The sequence below is a fragment of the Acipenser ruthenus genome, chromosome 13 (genome assembly GCF_902713425.1).
Source record: "Acipenser ruthenus chromosome 13, fAciRut3.2 maternal haplotype, whole genome shotgun sequence".
Classification (NCBI taxonomy): Eukaryota; Metazoa; Chordata; class Actinopteri; order Acipenseriformes; family Acipenseridae; genus Acipenser; species Acipenser ruthenus.
The window spans coordinates 14,055,290-14,075,591 of record NC_081201.1 but is presented as its reverse complement, the minus strand read 5'-3'; the positions used below and the strand labels follow the sequence as shown (position 1 = coordinate 14,075,591).

Below are 20,302 nucleotides of genomic sequence, written 5' to 3'. Positions count from 1 at the left end.
GAAACATGCCCCTATGCAAAGTGCCGCAAGAGAGAAACACCAGCCCATATCTTCTGGGAGTGTGATGTGGCTGGCAGTGTCTGGCTCTCTGTCTCAGTCTTCCTAAACAGGTTTGCTGACACGGCCAAGATGACCGCCGAGACTGTGCTCTATGGGCCTGCGGGAGGAATCGCTACCAGCACAGCTAAGTGCGTTTGGCGTGTCATCAATGTTGTCAAGCAGATCCTGTGGGAGGGCCGTAACGTCTGTATCTACCACAAGCAGGAGCTGGACACCATCACCACGACCAGAAGGGCACAAACTCTTATCAACGACTTTGTAATTCTGGACATCCGGACCCTCGGGAGGGACAAGGCCTGTGCGGATTGGAGGATCGTCAGACTCCAGGACGTGAAGATGGAACAGCACCAAAGACTGGAACCGCTAGCTCCTAGGAGCGGGACTACGGGGCTCTGGTTAAGCCTTTTATTTATTTTGTCATGCCAGCATTCCACCCTTTTTAGGTGGCATGACCGTTTTTGAACGGTGCTCTGGTTTTATGGACTCTTGTTTTTTATTTATTTTGAATGTTTTATTTGATTTTGTTTTTATGTATCTTTAAAAGATTTGTAATGCAAACTATTAAAAAAGTTACATTTTAAAGTGTCTTCATTTTAGAATCAACACAGTTTTATACACTGTCCCTTTAGTTTATTTTAGTTTTATAGTTTAGTTCTGTTTTATGTTCACCTTTTGAACTTTGAGAGCACTCCCCGGCCCTCACAAACACTTTATAAATGTTTTTTTTCCCCCCCAGTCACTTTTAAAGCAGCACAGGTTTTATCATGTTGATTTTAATCTGTGTCTGTTTTAACCTTGTGCAAAGCACAATTGTCTTGGTGTTTTTAAATGTATTTCAAATGCTTTTAAAACAAAATGTATGTCTATGCATGAATGTCACCTTTACAAGAAATGTAAAATGAATTAAAGAATGCGTGTAAATGTAAAATATGTAAAATCAATCAAAAAATAATATTTAACTAAAAGAATGAGGAAGCTATATTCTTTAAAATAGCAATGGGTGTAAGGGCCTAAAGGGAAGAAGGGAAATGTTAAACCCCGTGGACTCTGAATACTGTTAGGTCCATAATGCATTGTATAATCCCTTTGATGAAAATGTTCCTTATAGATATTTAAAATGCTTTTATAGATATTTTTAATGTGGTTATGATGAGTTTTGTATTTTAGGGATCACTGGTTTAACGGGAAGGTTGTTTTTAAATTTTAGATTTGGGAATGTAAAATTTGTGCAAGTTTTGTCAGGTGAGGGACTGTGGGTAATTGATAATGTACAGCACTTTGAATTAACTTTTTGGAACATAGTTTGAATGGGTTTATATGGTTTTTCTTTTAAACTGTATTAACGAATGGGAACTTTTTGAATATTTAAAAAACTGGTTTTGTGGAATGTGTGAGTTTGCAGAAATGTAAAAAATTCTAAATAAAAAGAGTATTTTACTAATCCTAAACGACCCCCTTAATGAATAACGGTTCCTTTATTTGAATGCACCAATTAAATATGGTAAATTTAAAATGTTTAAATCAATATTAGATTAAATGAAAAGAATTTAAATACAATTTTTAAATTGACCTATAGCTATATTTAATTAATGTTCAATAATAACACAATGAACAATATATTAGGGAACAGCTGTAATTTATTTTAAGTAGTCTATTTAAAAAGGGACAGGAAATGCAGTTTCTTTTTATTTTTACCCCTGAAGCTCCAAAAATCGAGCAAAATGTTGGGACCTTTTATTTTATTTAAGTTTTTAAAACATTAAAATAAAAGAATAACTTAATTGAAACTTAAATCACGGCAAATTTAAAAATGGTTAAGGCCGGGGCCCCAGACAAATAGATATATATTTTTCGAAAGAAAAATAACTATTTTGTTCTAATCTGCTTGGGGTGGGAAAAGGTTTATCTTTTTTTTTTTTTTTTTTTTTTTTTTTTTTTAACTATTTTGGAATACACCTTGATGGAAACGTATAACAAAAGGAGGATCCTTCATAAACTGGAGATACTGTATATCAAAAGCTGTATATCAAGAGACTCAAAGCCATCTAAAAAAACCTGGATCTGAGAGGATCCCTGAAACTGGATGAAAAACTGCATCCCAGAACACTCCTGAAACCATCTAAAAAACCTGGATCTGAGGGGAGTTTACTGTTGATTTATTGTTGACTATTTGAATCTTGATTTGCTGTTAACTTTCATAGCTTTTTAATAATGCTGCATCTAAATGAGACAACTCTAGTATATCTAAAATGTATTTTGCTAAACAAGCTAAAATCTTTTATAAATGAATACAAGCAATACATCATACTGATATCATTAATACAGCTATATCTACACAAGAGGCTCCAAAAGGCATGCTATGGCAAGTTCAAATTAACTGATTTTATTAAACCAGCCTCCAACAGAAAATGCAAGAAATCTAATTGAAACAAATGCAACTGATTGGGTCATGAACAACTTATCAATACTAAGTCAGCATTACGATGAAGTAATTGCAAGAAGAGACCAACAGTGGGGAGGCCTTTAATAAAGCCAGCCAATGGGCAAGATAATATTTTAAAAAGATGCTAAAAGATACTTCAATACAAAACTGCTTACACTTTAAATCTGTCCTATCTGTCGCCCCCCCCCCCCCCCCGAGACAACAAATAGAAACAAACATTCAACTATTAGATTCCAGAATCCAAGTCACTTTTCAATACTACCGATTTTCCTTCTCTACCCTCATCACAATTGGTTCTACCTTATCTATCAATTACACCCATTTCAGATACTAGTCCCATAATACCCATCATACCTTCTAGCACTCCTAAGTTAAAGACAGAGCACTGAAACTTTACAAAATATAAACTTAGATACACCCAAATCACAAACAGAAATAAACATCCAAATATCTAGAGATTTCACAACTCAACTCACTTTTCAATACAACTGATTTTCATCCTCTAGTTTATAGACAGACTTCTGTAAATACAACTAGTCCTACAAGACCTAGTATACCTTATGACACTTCTAGGTTATCTAGAGAGAGTATTGAAACCTTACAAAAAACCAAAGTAATCTCAGTTCAGACTGAAATCTCTTGTATACCTTCAGTAACCTGTTATAAATGATTCACCAATTCTCTAAATTGCAATTCAACTCATTTGGTATCTCCTACAGATGCCATTGATATCAATGGCATCCTACAGATGCCATTGATATTTTATCTTCTATACCAGTGAAACTTACGGAACTTACATCAACACCTATTCACAAGGACAATTTCGAGCTTAAGGATGAACAGTCCCAAACAAATGATGTTACCTGAACACAATGGGCAAAGAAGTTCTGAATCCTCTCCAAATTCCAATAACATTTCCAGGAACGCCGAACATGGACAACCCTTGAATGCGTTCAATTCAAACCAGATAATAGAATAGAAAGACATTTAAAAAACATCTAGAAAAATTGTGTGGCATGTTAAAGCTTTTAAACCAAATCTTAATTATTGGAGATTCTAATTTAAGTAAAATCCCTCCTTACACTAATCCTGAAATTCAAATTGATAGCTACCCTGGAGTTAATTTTTTACATATGGCTAGTGTACTTGATAAAATGTATCCTAACCGGTACTCAAAGTGGTTCTGTCATTAGGTAAAAAGGATCAACATTGCAAATCGATTGCACTAAAACAAACTAAATAAATTAATGAAAAGTGCATCTCTTGTCTTTCCTAATGCAACAATTTGTATCCCTAAAATAAACTTTTCTAATACACACTCTTACATCGACAAAATGACAAATAAATACATTCAAACTAATTATCATGGTTTAGAAGCATTAACTAATTCAGAATTTCTTTTAGACCACATCCACTGGACCACACAAACTGCAGAAAAAAAATCTTCAAATGATGTTGTAGACTTTTAAAGTGATTCTGGAGAAATCAACTGTCATTAACCTTCAAAACTCCAATATAAAATTAACCTGTCTCAAACATATTTAACGAAAGCACAAAATTCTTTATTAGAGAAGAGCTTCATTTATTCCTACACCTCAGTCTTTCACATGAACTAATAAAAGGGAGATATATATATATATATATATTACACATATACATATAAAATCATAGAAAACTAAAACTGTTGGATCACTTTGATTACAATACTGACAAACAATTGCCATTTACACCTCAATCTAATTGGGAACCTGAAAATAAATTTAATTATAGAATTGAAGACAACAATCTGTTAATCTCGCAATTGGATATAGACCATATTCCTAAAGACAATTTGAATCCTTTAGAAAGACAAGCTTTAATGAAATTAACCAAAAATATGGATCTAGTGATTAAATCTGCTGACAAAGGCTAATCAATAGCAATTCTGGATGAACAATATCTTTCTGAAGCAAATAGACAATTACAGTAATAAAATTATAAAGGTTTACCGGAATTTATATATTCAAACATATGAAGAGATCAAACATACAGTACAACAAATGTATAAAAATAAAAATGACCAAACAATATTTAATTGGCAATCAAAATTCCTAGACCACGTTGTTTTTACTTGCTACTAAAAATTAATAAATAATCTATATGGGCTGTTCCTGCCGAGATCCCTCCTGGTAGACCAAATTATCTCAGATTGTGGTAGTGAATCATATTTCATTGCTGAATATCTAGATTTTTATCTAATCCGATCTCTCAAAAACATGAGTTATGAGTTACATAAGACACATGCTTTTGTAACCAATTAAAAGCCTAACAGTAAATACAGATGCCTTTTTTTACTTTTGATGTAGAAAGTTTATATACAAATATCAAAACACCCTTATGATTGGAAACGGTTAAAACATTTTTTAATATGTATCCAGACTCGTCTAGGCTAGATGAATACATCTTGAAACGTTTAGACATCTCCTTCACCAAAAATGACTTTCAATTTAATGATTCTTTCTACCTCCAAATTAAAAGGCACAGCTATGGGTAAAAAGTTTGCCCCGGCCTATGCAAACATATACATGGCCCAGTGGGAACAAACAGCCTTTTTAAATTGTACACACTTTCCTCTTTAGGAAATTCTTTAGGTACTTGTATGATATTTGAAGTATTTAAGAACAGGATCTCGGTAGCTTCCAGAACTTTGCATACCCTTAATTCTCAGTCACCCATCTATAAAATTAAAAGTCACAACTCATACATTACACATTAATTTTCCGGATACCAGAGTTTTTTTTTTTTTTTTTTACAGATCCAACTGATGGTAAAAAAACATTAAAAACCAAGGTATTTTTTAAAAGACACTGACACACATGCTCTTTACAATACCAGCAACCATCCTGAATATACTTTCAAGGGTCTTATCAAATCACAGTTTAACAGAGATAATAGAATTTGCATAGATTTCAGATTTTCCAACAGCTACTCAAATATTTTCAGCATTACAAAAAAGAATATTCTAAACTAGTTTTAACAATTAAATCTAGTTTCTTGAGAAATGTTAATCATAATAGCATTCCGGATAATACATCACTTATCCCTTTAATTACAACCTTCTCACAATCTAGTATTAATGTAAATATTGTTAAAAGTAATTTTATTTAAAACGCAAGATTTGATCCCAGAATGAAGACTTTTAAAATAGTGTCAGCATATAAAAGAAATAAATCTTAGATATTCTAGTGCATACTAACATTGGAAATATAAAAAAAATCAGCTAAAACTAATCCTTATTTTTCAAAAACACAAAATCTCTAATCCTAAATGTAATATCACTATAACTAAAATCGATCAATTTCTAACCCTAGACACAGATAATGTAATCTATGCCATTCAATGCAATAAATGTAAATTTATATATGTAGGAGAAATGGGTAATAGTATTCAGATTAGATTAAAACACTTATACAATATTAGGAAAAAGAAAACCAATAATTAGGTGGTACAACATTTTTTAGTAGATGAAATATTAATTTAATATGCATAGGTTTACAAACAAATACTCTATGGGCTATAGGACAAAGGAAAATTACTAAAAGTATTTGGATCAATAAGTAAAATTCAACATTTCCCTGTAGGTTTAAATGAAAACTAGAGTTCCTGAGGAGATGGATTATATGGATTCTGTCAGTTAATTCCCTTCACATTTCCTTTATCCCCTTTCTTTTTTTTTCCTCACTTTATCACTTTGATTATTTGATATTTTGAATTTAGTATATTTATTTATTTATTTATTTATTTATATATACACACACACTTTTTTTGGTGTGAATTTTTTTTTATTATTATTTTTTATTATTTTGTCACGGTTTAATTTCTCAACTCTGTTTGAACCCTGTCTTAGCTATTTAAAACATTGATACTAAATATAGATTTCATTTTTTGAATTAAAATATATAATGCTACATATAAATACGGAGTAATTTAAAAGTTGAAAGGAAAGATCGAAACGGATTAAATTTGAAGAGTGGTTAATTAGGGTCTATTATTTGTATACTTCCACTTGTGTCACTATTCATTTTGGATATATATATAATATATATAAACTTTTTTTTACATTATTTTTATTTTATCACGTATTTAGAATTAATTTTCTGGATCCGGTATTGATTGACTTAATTTATTTTTGTTTTCATTTTTTAAAATTGAAAAAAAAAAAAAAGGTTTAAAATAAGTGACCAATATATTAAGACATAAAAAGGAATTCCTTCAGATATTCCTAACCATAACTCTAACCCCAACCCTGGCCCTAACCATAACTAACCCTAACCTTAACCCCAAATCCTACCATATGTTTTTCATTTAATTTAATTATTTTTGATCACATATTTAGAATTAATTTTATAGCGCCAATGTCAATTAATATCTTGATTATATATAACTCTTCCCCCAAAAAAACCTTGACAAAAAACTCTTGACCAAAACAATAAACTAAGAAATGAATTGCCAGTGTACTAACAGATGACAATTATTTCATTCCCTTAATATTATTTTTAGATATTCCCTTTTCAGTTTATTTGCTGAAATCTAGCCCTGATTCTATATTTTTTGTATCTTCATAAATGTCAAACTAATTTTCTGAACCCAATGTTAATTAATCTTAGTGTTATTTGTTTATTTTAAAAACTAAGTCTTAACAAAACCCAGACCAATATAACAAACTAAAAGATGCGTTGCCAGTGCATTAATAGATATGGCAGGAATTTAAGATGTTTCCTTCTCTGTCTTTTTGCCAAAACCTAACCCCAACCATAAGTTTTGTACTGTCCCTTTTAGTTTAGTTGTATAGTTTAAGTTTATTGTTTAGTACCGATATGGTCACCTTTTGAACCTTTTAAGAGAGCACTCCCCAGCCCTCATGTACACTAGTTTTTTATAGATGTATTATTTGTATACATGTATGTTTTGTATTATTATTGTATTTATAGGCGGGCAGGCGAAGCCATCCAGTCTAATCATTATTGTGTTTATAGGGGGGGGGGGGGGTAATTAAGGCTCCAGCCATGAATAAGAACATAAGAAAGTTTACAAACGAGGAGGAGGCCATTCAGCCCATCTTGCTCCCATATGATATTTATAATGCACATTTTTATTGCTCGCATGCAATACACTTTTCTCTATTAAATGTCATTTGCCATGTGTCTGCCCAATTCTGAATGCTGTCTAGATCATTTTGAATAACCTTTGCTGCTGCAACAGTGTTTGCCACTCCTCCTATTTTTGTGTCGTCTGCAAATTTAACAAGTTTGCTTACTATACCAGAATCTAAATCATTAATGCAGAGGACCAAATACTGATCCGTGGTACACCACTGGTTACCTCACTCCATTTTGAGGTTTCTCCTCTAATCAGCACTTTGTTTTCTACCCGTTAACCACTCCCTAATCCATGTGCATGCATTTCCTTGAATCCTTACTGCGTTCAGTTTGAGAATTAATCTTTTATGCGGGACTAAAGCTTTCTGGAAATCTAAATGGACCATGTCATATGCTTTGCAGTTATCCATTTTCAATGTTGCATCCTCAAAAAAGTCAAGTAGGTTAGTTAGACACAATCTCCCTTTCCTAAAACCATGCTAGCTGTCTCCCAGGATATTGTTACCAAAGTTAAATTTTCCATTTTGGATCTTATTATAGTTTCCATAAGTTTACATATAATAGAAGTCAGGCTTATTGGTCTGTAGTTACCTGGTTCGGTTTTGTCTCCCTTTTTGTGGATCGGTATTACGTTTGCTTTTTTCCAGTTTGTCGGTACAACCCCTGTGTCAAGAGACCGTTGCATGATCTTGGTTAGTGGTTTATAAATAACTTTTCATTTCTTTCAATACTATTGGGAGGATCTCATCTGGCCCAGGGGATTTATTTATTTAAAAGAGCTCCTAGTCCCTTTAACACTTCTGCCTCTGTTATTCTAAAGTTATTTAAAATTGGATAGGAACAGGTCAACATGTCGGGCATGTTGTCCGTGTTCTCCTTTGTAAAAACCTGTGAAAAGTAATCATTTAATATATTTGCTATTTTTTTTCTTCATCTATGATTTTGCCACTTTCTAACTTCCTTTTTGACTTGTGTTTGCAGTTCCAAGTACTCTTTGTGTACTTTGTTTTCAGTCCCTTTTAAACGCTCTGTAAAGTGCCTTTTTTCGCTGAATATTTTTTTTAAATTTATCTATTAAACCATTTTGGCCATTTTGTTTTAGATTTAGATTTGTCTACTTTTGGGATGTAATTGTTTTGTGCCTCTAGTACTACATTTTTTTAAAAACAGCCATCCTTTTTCTGTGGATGTTTTCTCTATTTTACTCCAATCTACTTGTTAGTCTCCGTTTCATACCTTCATAGTTTGCTTTTCTAAAATTGTAAACCTTAGCTTTAGTCATTACTTTTTGGGGTTTTAAATATTTCAAGTGAGACCATGTTGTGCTCTGAGTTTGCCAATGGCTCTCTGACCTCTGTTTTAGTTATTCTGTCTTCATTATTTGAAAAGAGACCAAGTCAAGGCATGCCTCCCCTCTAGTCAGTGCCTTGACAAATTGTGTTAGGAAGCAGTCATTTGTCATTTCCACCATTTCAATTTCATCCGTCGTGCCCCCCCCCCCAATCGGGTTTTCCCATTTTATACAGGGGAAGTTGAAATCCCCCATTAGTATGGCTTCTCCTTTTCTACATGCATTTCGAATGTTATTGTACAACAGATTATTTTGCTCAGCATCTAAATTTGGCGGTCTATAGCATGCTCCTATTATTCTGACCCATATTGATTCTGCATTGTTCTTTGTCCTGATTTAACACCTGGGCTTCAAGACTATTTCTAAAGTATAGCGCTACCCCTCCGCCTCTTCTGTCCTGCCTGTCTTTCCTATACAGTGTGTACCCACGATTATATTCGTCTCCACCACTCTCAGACAACCAAGCTTCTGTAACACCCATCACATCGTAGTTACTTGTTAGTGCAGTAGCTTCAAGTTCTAACATTTTGTTTCTGAGACTCCTAGCATTCAAGATAAATACATTTAATAGTTGTCTTACCGGAGTTGTTGCCCTTGTTTTGATGATGTCTCCCTTCTGTTTTTTTGTTTTCTCCCCTCTCCCTTTCTAGTTTTAAATGCTTCTGGACCTCCTCAAGGATCCTTTCTCCGAGTAGGTTGGTTTCCCTTTCTGTTTACGTGCAGTCCATCCCACCTATATAGATAGTCCTTGTTGTAGAATGTGCTCCAATGTTCAAGAAAGGTGAAGCCTTCCTGTGTGCACCATGATTTTAGGCATGCATTTTGATTTTGTATTTCCAGCTGTCCATATGGTCCTTTGCAAGGTGCCGGCAGTATCCCAGAAAATACCACAGTTTTGGTCTTGTCTTAAGAGTGTTGTTGGATGTTCAGAAGAGGAACGAGCGCGGGAGCGAAAATTAAAAAAACAAAGCGTACAGGATCAGTGAAGGCATTTGCCCAGCCTGACCTGTATTGGCTGCTTTTAAAGTAGCACAGGTTTTATCATGTTGATTTTAATCTGGGTCTGTTTTAACCTTGTACATAGCACAATTGTCTTGATGTTTTTAAATGCTTTTAAAACAAAATGAATGTCTGAGTGCATGTATGTCATCTTAAAGAAATGTAAAATGAACGAAAAAGAATGGGTGTAAATGTAAAATACGTAAAATCTTAATAAGAGCATTTTACTAACGACTTCCGTGGAGAGGAGCATTTATGAGTTCAATGCAATTTTTGGCTAGCCCTGCCCCTTGGGGTGGGGCTAGACATGGGCTTAAAAGCAGAATGAGCAGCGACCGTGTTAATTGGAGCCTGGCACCTTTTTTTTCTTCCCATTTTTCCCCCTCAGTCCAAGAAGCCCAGCGGCTCCGGCAGGCGTTTGGGCAAAACCATTGTGAGCATCGTTTCTTGGCCCTAATCTAATATATGTGGCTTGCCCGCAGTGCTGGAACGGGAAGGTGATGGCTTCATACAGATCGATGTCGGCTCCTGGAGCGTGACTTTTGGATACAATTCGATTCGTCACAAAGGAGAAGGATGGAATTCAACTTAAAATCGTAAGGACTTTATTTATCAGAAAACATTCTGCTAGAAGGAATCGGCTGCTCAACAATGGATATTTACTGCCTACAGGATTTTGCTGCAAAAGGGATTTTTTCGACGTTACCTTTGCTTCATCAAGCTGCTGCTCGACTGCCTGGTCCAGATGTTTGGAGGTAAAGGATATAGCTCATTTTGTTGACTTCTATTGAACCTCTACCAGAGAAATCTGTCCAGCGACAGTACATACGTACAATCCTTTTGTTACGAGGGAAGATGTTGTTGCATTTGTTAAAAGATTCTGCGATGTATTAGATATCGGGACTAAGGTCAAGGACTCCTTGGGACTTTGGACTGGTAAAAGGTAGTATAGAGTGAGGCTACGACCCAGAGAAGGGGTCGTAGGAGGAGTCTTGCATCCCCTGGCTCTTTCTATTGGAGCTAACAGATGGTATCTATATTATCCTGGCCAACCAGCGAGGTGTCAGAGGTGTGGAGAGGAACGACATAATGCTGAAGGATGCGATAGACTTGTCGTGAATGCCAGAAGGGAGGGCATACAACTCCTGGGTGTTCAGCCCTAGTTGAATGCAATCTGTGTGGATCCAGTGACTCTGTGTTTAAGAATTGTATGGAGCGTGCAAAAAGTTATGCAGGTGTAATAAGGCTAGAAAGGGTAGTCGTCCCTTCTAGACCTGTTACGAGTAGCTCTGATAAAGAGCTTAGAAGTGATGCGACAGCAAGGCCCCCGGCAGAAACAGCTGCAGAGGCTGGGGGAAGCCTTGACAATTTAAAGGACGGGGGGGGGGGGGGGGGGGGGGTTACTTGGGCCTGGGCAGACGGGTCCTCAGCATCACATACTGATTTGTTTGTTTCTTCTGTATTTAAGAATCTGAATTGCTCTACTTTTCCAGTGTTTTTCTCTGATCAAAGTTATGTGTTAAGGCTGATATTCCCGCCTCCTGGGCGTGGGATTTGGAAATTAAATGTAGACCTCTTGTCCGATATAAATGTTAAAGAATTAAGAGCATTTTGTGAATTGGAGGTCCCTCAAATGTTGCTTTGAGAGTTTGAGGGATTGGTGGGAACATGTAACAGGAGAGAAATGAAGTCTTATTTATTAAAAAGGAGTAAACAATTAAAACAAGAGAGGGTTTGTTAAAATCCAAGCCCAGTTGCAGTCTGTTTGTATTGTTAGAGTGTGGCTGGGATGCGAGGGATGAAATGGGAGGGTGCCAAGGCAGTTAAAGTATTTCCAAGAAGAGGCTGAAAAGATAATGTTTTGTTCCAAAGTTGAAGTGTTAGAACTAGCAGGTTTTTCTTTAAAAAAGTTCACGCAAATGTATCTAGCATTTTTGAAGTGTACAATACTCGGCAGAATGTTGTTAACTCTTGAGATTGAGATTGAGTGTTATTGGGGACTTTTATAAAAAATGTGTATGCTGAGAAAGTCTAATGCCGATTATTGTGAATTGTCCCCCCCCCCCCCCCCAAGAATTCTAATACCTTGGCGCAGGATTCTAAAACGTTTTTTGGATTGACCTCTTTCCCTGTCAGAGCTGGGGGAGGCTGTTAAGAATTGTAAAAAGAATAAGACCCCTAGTGGCGATGGGCTGCCGGTGGAGCTGTACTTGGCTCTCTGGGAGGTAATTGCTCCAGATCTTTTAGAAGCGTTTAATGAATTCTTGAGTAACGGGAGAATGCCTGCCTCACCTAGAGAAGGTGTGATTACATTAAATTTACAAAAAGGAGGGTAATAAATTGGACAAATTGGCGTCCAATTACATTGTTTGGAGTCTATTATAAGCTTTTGGCAAAAATAATGGGAAATAGGTTAAAGACAGTGATTGCGGATGTGATTGATCTGGTTATCGGTTTTTATAGTTTAGATTTAGGAATGTAAAATTTGTACAGGTTTTATCAGATGGGGGATAGTGGGTATTATGGGTAATGGATAATGTCTAGCACCTTGTTGGATTATTAACTTTTTAGAATACATAGTTTAGATGGGTGTATATAATTCTCTTTAAAATTATATTAAATGAATAAGTACTTTCCAAATATTAAAAAATGGTTTTGTAAAATGTATGAGTTTGCACATCATACTGTAGTAAAAATGCACCTCAACAAAATAGAACAAACACTTTGAAAAATAAGATAGAAAAGAATATATGCAATTGTATTTATTTGAAAATGTGTTGATAGGCATTAAATATTGTAAACTAACAAAGAAATGCCTTTTGAAAAAACTGTACAATTCTCAATAGAGTATTTTACTAGCAGCAGTGCAGAGTAGTGGTTAGGGGCTTTGGACTCTTGACCGGAGGGTCATGGGTTCAATCCCAGGTGGGGGACATTGCTGCTGTACCCTTGAGCAAGGTACTTTACCTAGATTTCTCCAGTAAAAATCCAACTGTATAAATGTAATTGTATGTAAAAATAATGATATCTTGTAACAATTGCAAGTCGTCCTGGATAAGGGTGTCTGCAAAGAAATAGATTTCCGTGGAGAGGAGCATTTCTGAGTTCAATGCAATTTTTGGCTAGCCCTGCCCCTCAGGGTGGGGCTCGACATGGGTTTAAAAGCAGAACAAGCACAACAATGGCGGTCATGTTCATTGGAGCCTGGCATCCTTTTGGGTATTACTTCTCGGCCTCTTGGCTCGATCAAGTATTTGTGGCATGACTGCAGTACTGGATTAAAAGAGAAAGAAAGATGATGGAAAATACTACCAGCAACATTTCAGCGCAGGAGGTACGATTAAGAAGAACAGTTCGATTTACTATTGGAGAGGAAGTAGCAAAGAACAACAACCTGGAATTCATTGTTAAGGATCTTTTTGAAGTTTTCAGAATCGTGGCGGGGCAGCTGTACTGTCTCCAGGATTTTTGGAAAAAGGCTTACGACATCACTTTTACCACAGAATGGCTTTGTTACAATTTGCGGTGAAAAATGTAAAGAAAAAAAGGGATATGGAAATACTAGCAGGGGTGAAAATCAAACCGCTTTTCGGGCAGGAGGTAAGACCCTCAATCTTGCATACGTATAATCCTTTTGCTTCAGAAATTTACATTGAATTATTTAACAAATATTGCTCCTCGGTAATATCTATTGGAAAGTTAACAAACGACTATGGTGTCTGGAATGGAAAGAGGAGATATGGTGGTACTGAGCTAGACCTGAGTATGCCAGGAAACAATCCATCCTCCAGGAACTTTTTCAATAGGAGTAAATAAAGGATATTTGTATTACCTTGGGCAGTCGCCCTTTTGTCAGAAATGTGGGCTTTGGTCACCAAGCAGAGGAATGCAAGGAGACAAGATGTAGGAATTGTGGAGGATCATGGGCATGAAATGAAGGACTGCAGAAAGTCTAGAGCATGCAATCTGTCTGGAAGCATAGAGCACTTGTTCAGAGACTGCTCTCAAAAAGAACCCAACAAAAGTCCTATGCACAAGCAGCAGCAGGGCAAGCAGAGGAGAAGGAGGTGCCCAGTCTGAAGCAGAGTCTCGCCAGAAAAAAGGAGATCGTCATACTGACCCTAAGATGAAGGTAACGGAGGATGAGAAGAATAGCTGTGAGACAGGCAGAGTTTCCAGTCCTCAGCCATCCAGCAACTTAGGACAGGGGTCTGGAAAAAGGAAAATGAATGAATCAGAATCTGAAAATGAGCCTATCAGAAGCAGAAAGCTTTTCTGTGGATATCCCAGGTGGGCAGGCAAAATCTTTGTGGTAAAGATAGAGATCCTGTGAGAAGCAAGTTTCTTGAGGAGAAAGCAGTCAATCAATACGCTGGAACAATTGGCTTGGATTCATCTCGAGTGAAAGGTCAGAGCGAAAGCGTTACGAGTGAGGAAGAGGGGAGAAGAGAGGAAGCTGAAATGGAAACAGAGAAGGGTACTGCTGCGTTGAATTTTGGGATTAGCAGTCGCTGGGAAGCCTGCCTGCCTTTGTGTTTGTGCTGCGTGGCGCACACAGGAAGGTTTCACCTTTCTTTAACATTGGAGCACGTTCTACAACAAGGACCATCTATACAGGTGGGATGGACTGCACATAAACAGAAAGGGAACCAACCTACTCGGAGAAAGGATCCTTGAGGAGGTCCAGAACATTTAAAACTAGAAAGGAAGGGGGGAGAAAACAAAACTGAAAGGAGACCACATCAAAACAAGGGCAACAACTCCGGTAAGACAACTACTAAATGTATTTATCTTGAATGCTAGAAGTCTCAGAAACAAAATGTTAGAACTTGAAGCTACTGCACTAACAAGTAACTACGATGTGATGGGCGTTACAGAAACTTGGTTGTCCGAGAGTGATGGAGACGAATGTAATATTAGTGGGTACACACTGTATAGGAAAGACAGGCAGGACAGAAGAGGCGGAGGGGTAGCGCTATTCATAAGAAAGTCTTGCAGCCCAGGTGTTAAATCTGGACAAAGAAAACAATGCAGAATCAATATGTCAGAATAATGGACACAATTCAAAGAGCATAATAGGAGCATGCTATAGACTGCCAAATTCAGACGCTGAGCAAAATAATCTGTTATACAATGACATTCGAAATGCGTGTAGAAAAAGGAGAAGCCATACTAATGGGGGATTTCAACATCCCCGTATAAAATGGGAGAACCCGGTGGGGAGCACGACGGACGAAATTGAAATGGTGGAAATGACAAATGATTGACTTTCCTAACGCAATTTGTCAAGGCACCGACTAGAGAGGAGGCATGCCTTGATTTAGTCTTTTCAAATAATAAAGACAGAATAACTAAAACAGAGGTCAGAGAGCCAATTAGCAAACTCAGACCACAACATGGTCTCATTTGAAGTATTTTTTAAAACCTCAAAAGGAATGACTAAAGCTAAGGTTTACAATATTAGAAAAACAAACTATGAAGGTATGAAACAGACTAACAGAAGTAGATTGGAGTAAAATAGAGAAAACATCCACAGAAAAAGGATGGCTGTTTTTTTTAAAATGTAGTACTAGAGGCACAAAACAATTATATCCCAAAAGTAGACAAATCTAAAACAAAATGGCCAAAATGGTTTAATAGATCAATTAAAAAATATTCAGAGAAAAAAAGGCACTTTACAGAGAGTTTAAAAAGGGACCAAAGACAAAGTACACAGAAAGAGTACTTGGAACTGCAAATGCAAGTCAAAAAGGAAGTTAGAAAGGCCAAGAGAGGGATAGAAATCAATATTGCAAAGGGGGCTAAAACCAATTCCAAAATGTTTTTCCAATATTAGAACAGCAAGAGAACATTCAAAGAGGAGGTTAAATGTCTAAGAGACACAAATGGCATAATCATAGACTAAGAAAAAAAAGATAGCAAATATATTAAATGATTACTTTTCACAGGTTTTTACAAAGGAGGACAGGGACAACATGCCCGACATGTCGACCTGTTCCTATCCAGTTTTAAATAACTTTACTATAACAGAGGCAGAAGTGTTAAAAGGGCCTGGAAGCTCTTAAAATAAACAAATCCCCTGGGCCGGATGGGATCCTCCCAATAGTGCTCAAAGAAATTATTTACAAACCACTAACCAAGATCATGCAACAGTCTCTTGACACAGGGGTTGTACCGACAGACTGGAAAAAAGCAAACGTAATACCGATCCACAAAAAGGGAGACAAAACCGAACCAGGTAACTACAGACCAATAAGCCTGACTTCTATTATATGTAAACTTATGGAAACTATAATAAGATCCAAAATGGAAAATTTAACTTTGGTAACAAGATCCTGGGAGACAGCTAGCATGGTTTTAGGAAAGGAAGATTGTGTCTAACTAACCTACTAGACTTTTTTGAGGATGCAACAATGAAAATGGATAATTGGAAAGCATACAGCATGGTCTATTTAGATTTCCAGAAAGCTTTTGACAAAGTCTCACATAAAAGATGAATTCTCAAACTGAACGCAGTAGGGATTCAAGGAAATGCATGCACATGGATTAGGGAGTGGTTAACATGTAGAAAACAGAAAGTATGGATTAGAGGAGAAACCTAAAAATGGAGCGAGGTAACCAGTGGTGTACCACTACATTAATGATTTAGATTCTGGTATAGTAAGCAAACTCGTTAATTTGCAGATGACACAAAAATAGGAGGAGTGGCAAACACTGTTGAAGCAGCAAAGGTCATTCAAAATGATCTAGACAGCATTCAGAACTGGGCAGACACATGGCAAATTAAATTGAGAGAAAAGTGTAAAGTATTGCATGCAGGCAATAAAAATGTGCATTATAAATACCATATGGGAGATACTGAAATTGAAGAAGGGAACTATGAAAAAGACCTAGGAGTTTATGTTGACTCAGAAATGTCTTCATCTAGACAATGTGGGGAAGCTATAAAAAAGGCCAACAAGATGCTCGGATATATTATGAGAAGTGTTGAATTTAAAATCAAGGGAAGTAATTTTAAAACTTTACAATGCATTAGTAAGACCTCACCTAGAATATTGTGTTCAGTTCTGGTCACCTTGTTACAAACAGGATATTGCTGCTCTAGAAAGAGTGCAAAGAAGAGCAACCAGAATTATCCCGGGTTTAAAAAGGCATGTCGTATGCAGACAGGCTAAAAGAATTGAATCTATTCAGTCTTGAACAAAGAAGACTATGCGGCGATCTGATTCAAACATTCAAAATCCTAAAAGGTATTGACAAATCCCAGGGGATTTCTTTGACCGGAAAAAAGAAACAAGGACCAGGGGGTCACAAATGGAGATTAGATAAAGGGGCATTCAGAACAGAAAATAGGAGGCACTTTTTTTTTTTTTTTTTTACACAGAGAATTGTGAGGGTCTGGAACCAACTGCCCAGTATTGTTGTTGAAGCCGACACCCTGGGATCCTTCAAGAAGCTGCTTTATGAGATTCTGGGATAAATAAGCTACTAACAACCAAACGAGCAAGATGAGCTGAATGGCCTCCTCTCGTTTGTGAACTTTATGTTCATTTCGCAGCTAGCCCTGAAGCTACGGTAGAAACATTTATCAGAGAAGCGCAAGCCGGCTTGCAAATGCCCCTCAAATCTTCACAGTGCTGCATCCACTGGCACACGGAAGAAAAGACAATGCCAGGTTGCTAAATGCAACAGAAACAAAACTTTCAATGTCTGCGCCCGTTGTGAAAAGGCAGTCTGTGGTACATGCACTGGTTGAAAAGTGTGTTATCTGTGTAGATTGTACCAATTAGACAGCTGTAATAGATGAGCCTTTGAACTCTGTTTCCCTCAAAGCACATCCACGTCGCTTGTTATATTTTGGTTTTATGCCATTTTTATAACTAGTTATTTATTTATGTGATTGTGTATGTGCATACAGCTTTCTACACATGTTTACACAGTAGTTTATTGTGTAATGTTTGAAAAAAAAAGTGTCACTTTCAATGTATATACAGTGTTTTTGCTGTCTGTGCAAATGTTATATATGATGTTCATAAATACAAATATCAAGTTGTATCCAATAGTTTGTTTTTCATATCAAAGCGGTTTTAAAATAGACTCCAAATGAACCGCTGCGGCGGTTGTAACTAGTTTTGTCCAAGAAATACATGTTTCATGGAGGAAACTCAAGAACATGTGTTTGGGAGTGTCCTTTTGCCATTTCTGTTTGGGAGAGAACAAAACAAATTAACCAGGGTAGGTTTGGGAGTTACATTGTCATATGATTTAAGATTTAATTTTAAAAGGTCTTACAAAAAAGTACCCAGCACATTTTTTGTGGTTGATTATAAGTGTTAAATATGAGATGTGGGTATGAAACACATGGATAAAAATATAGATGCAAAAGATTTCTGTAGTAGAGAAAGTGCAGAACGACATTAGAAATAGAATTGAGAGGTGTGTTAAATAACTGAAAATATGCAAAAATAAATCTGTTCTAAAGTTTAATATCCAATACTTCCCCCGTCTATTAAACAGATTTTTGGAAGCAGGAGATGGAACCGGGGCTTGCTCCGTCCACTCCACACATCGACCCGGTATTGCAGTACCTCCGGGAACTGTGCACAAGAAAGGTCGAGAGAGAGAGAGAGAGAGAGAAAAACGGTGTGCGTGTGCACCCCTCTCCGGTTATATTTTTTCCCCCCGCTTTTTTTTTTTTTTTTTTTTAAGGCAGGCCGTCCTAGCTAGACGATGAGGGACAGCCTGCTATGCACATGCAGCAGGCCAGTGTACCCAGAAGGCTTTGCGTTTGTTGGAGGAGGAGCGATTTTAATGCATGCAAATCAAGGTAGGCATTCACTTAAGGCAGCAGCAAAAAGCCAATTTTCCAGGACCAAACGGTAGTTGCGTTGTGGGAGGAGGGTTCCCCATTTAGCCTTGCCACTGGATAGAAAAGGCCTTTGGGCTGGCAAGGCGGACTTTGCCTCCAACAAACCCATGCTCAGTCTTCTCTTCAGCTCCAATAAATCTTTCGCCTTTTACTAAAAAAAAAACAAAAAAAAAAAACAAAAAAAAAAAAAGTGGTGGACCGCATTATCCACCGCTTTATTTGGGGCAGCGAGATAGAGGGTAAAGCGAGCCACCATGAGTAAAGCGGACAAGAAGGGAGGCAAGGGGGTCCCAGACGTTGTGCAGCTCACCCGAGTGCAGGGGCTCACGCAAACTATCAAGAACATCCAGGCCCTGGACAGGAAGGTATGTTACATGAATCGTTTCTACTTTGCCACCTGTCTCAGGGCCTTGGGCCTCTGCACTATTGATAACACCGTGCCGTACTCCTGGGACATTGTATTATAGAACCTTAAGGGACACTATATATAAATTGGGCTTAGATAAAGCAAAATTGGCCTCCTGGGAATACAAGGCTGTAACTAAATATCTTGCCGGTTCCCAGGAAATTGAAAAAGTAGCTACTTTCTTCCTCACCCAAAGCCAAAAAATCTGGGAGAATGTGTCTCGCAGCTGCCTCAGTAATGTCCAGAAGGATATAGCATGGAACACCGTCCACAGTTCACTCCCCACTCGAGCGTTCATGTTCAGGAGGGGACTAGCCCAAGTAGAAACATGCCCCTATGCAAAGTGCCGCAAGAGAGAAACACCAGCCCATATCTTCTGGGAGTGTGATGTGGCTGGCAGTGTCTGGCTCTCTGTCTCAGTCTTCCTAAACAGGTTTGCTGACACGGCCAAGATGACCGCTGAGACTGTGCTCTATGGGCCTGGGGGAGGAATCACTACCAGCACAGCTAAGTGCGTTTGGCGTGTCATCAATGTTGTCAAGCAGATCCTGTGGGAGGGCCGTAACGTCTGTGTCTATCACAAGCAGGAGCTAGACACTATCACCACGACCAGAAGGGCACAAACTCTTATCAAGGACTTTGTAATTCTGGACATCCAGACCCTCGGGAAGGACAAGGCCTGCGCGGAGTGGAGGATCGCCGGACTTCAGGACATGAAGATGGAATGAAGGAAAAGACTGGAACCGCTAGCTCCTAGGAGCGGGACTACGGGGCACCGCTAAGCCTTTTATTTATTTTGTCATGCCAGCATTCCACCCTTTTTAGCTGGCATGACCGTTTTTGAACGGTGCCCTGGTTTTATGTAGTCTTTTTGTTTCAGTTTTATGGAGTTTTATTTGATTTTGTTTTTAAGCTTCTAAAAGATTTTTTAATGTCAACTATTAAATGTTACATTAAGGGTTTTAATTTTAGAATTAACAGTTTTATACACCGTCCCTTTGCCCCTGTCCCTTTTAGTTCTATAGTTTTATTGTTC

At 37.2% G+C, this 20,302-nt stretch overlaps 1 pseudogene; it reads left to right on the top strand.

The window, feature by feature from the left end:
* Positions 1-18,436: 18,436 nt before the first annotated feature.
* LOC117968059 (U2 spliceosomal RNA) lies at positions 18,437-18,601 on the top strand (annotated as a pseudogene).
* Positions 18,602-20,302: the final 1,701 nt, after the last annotated feature.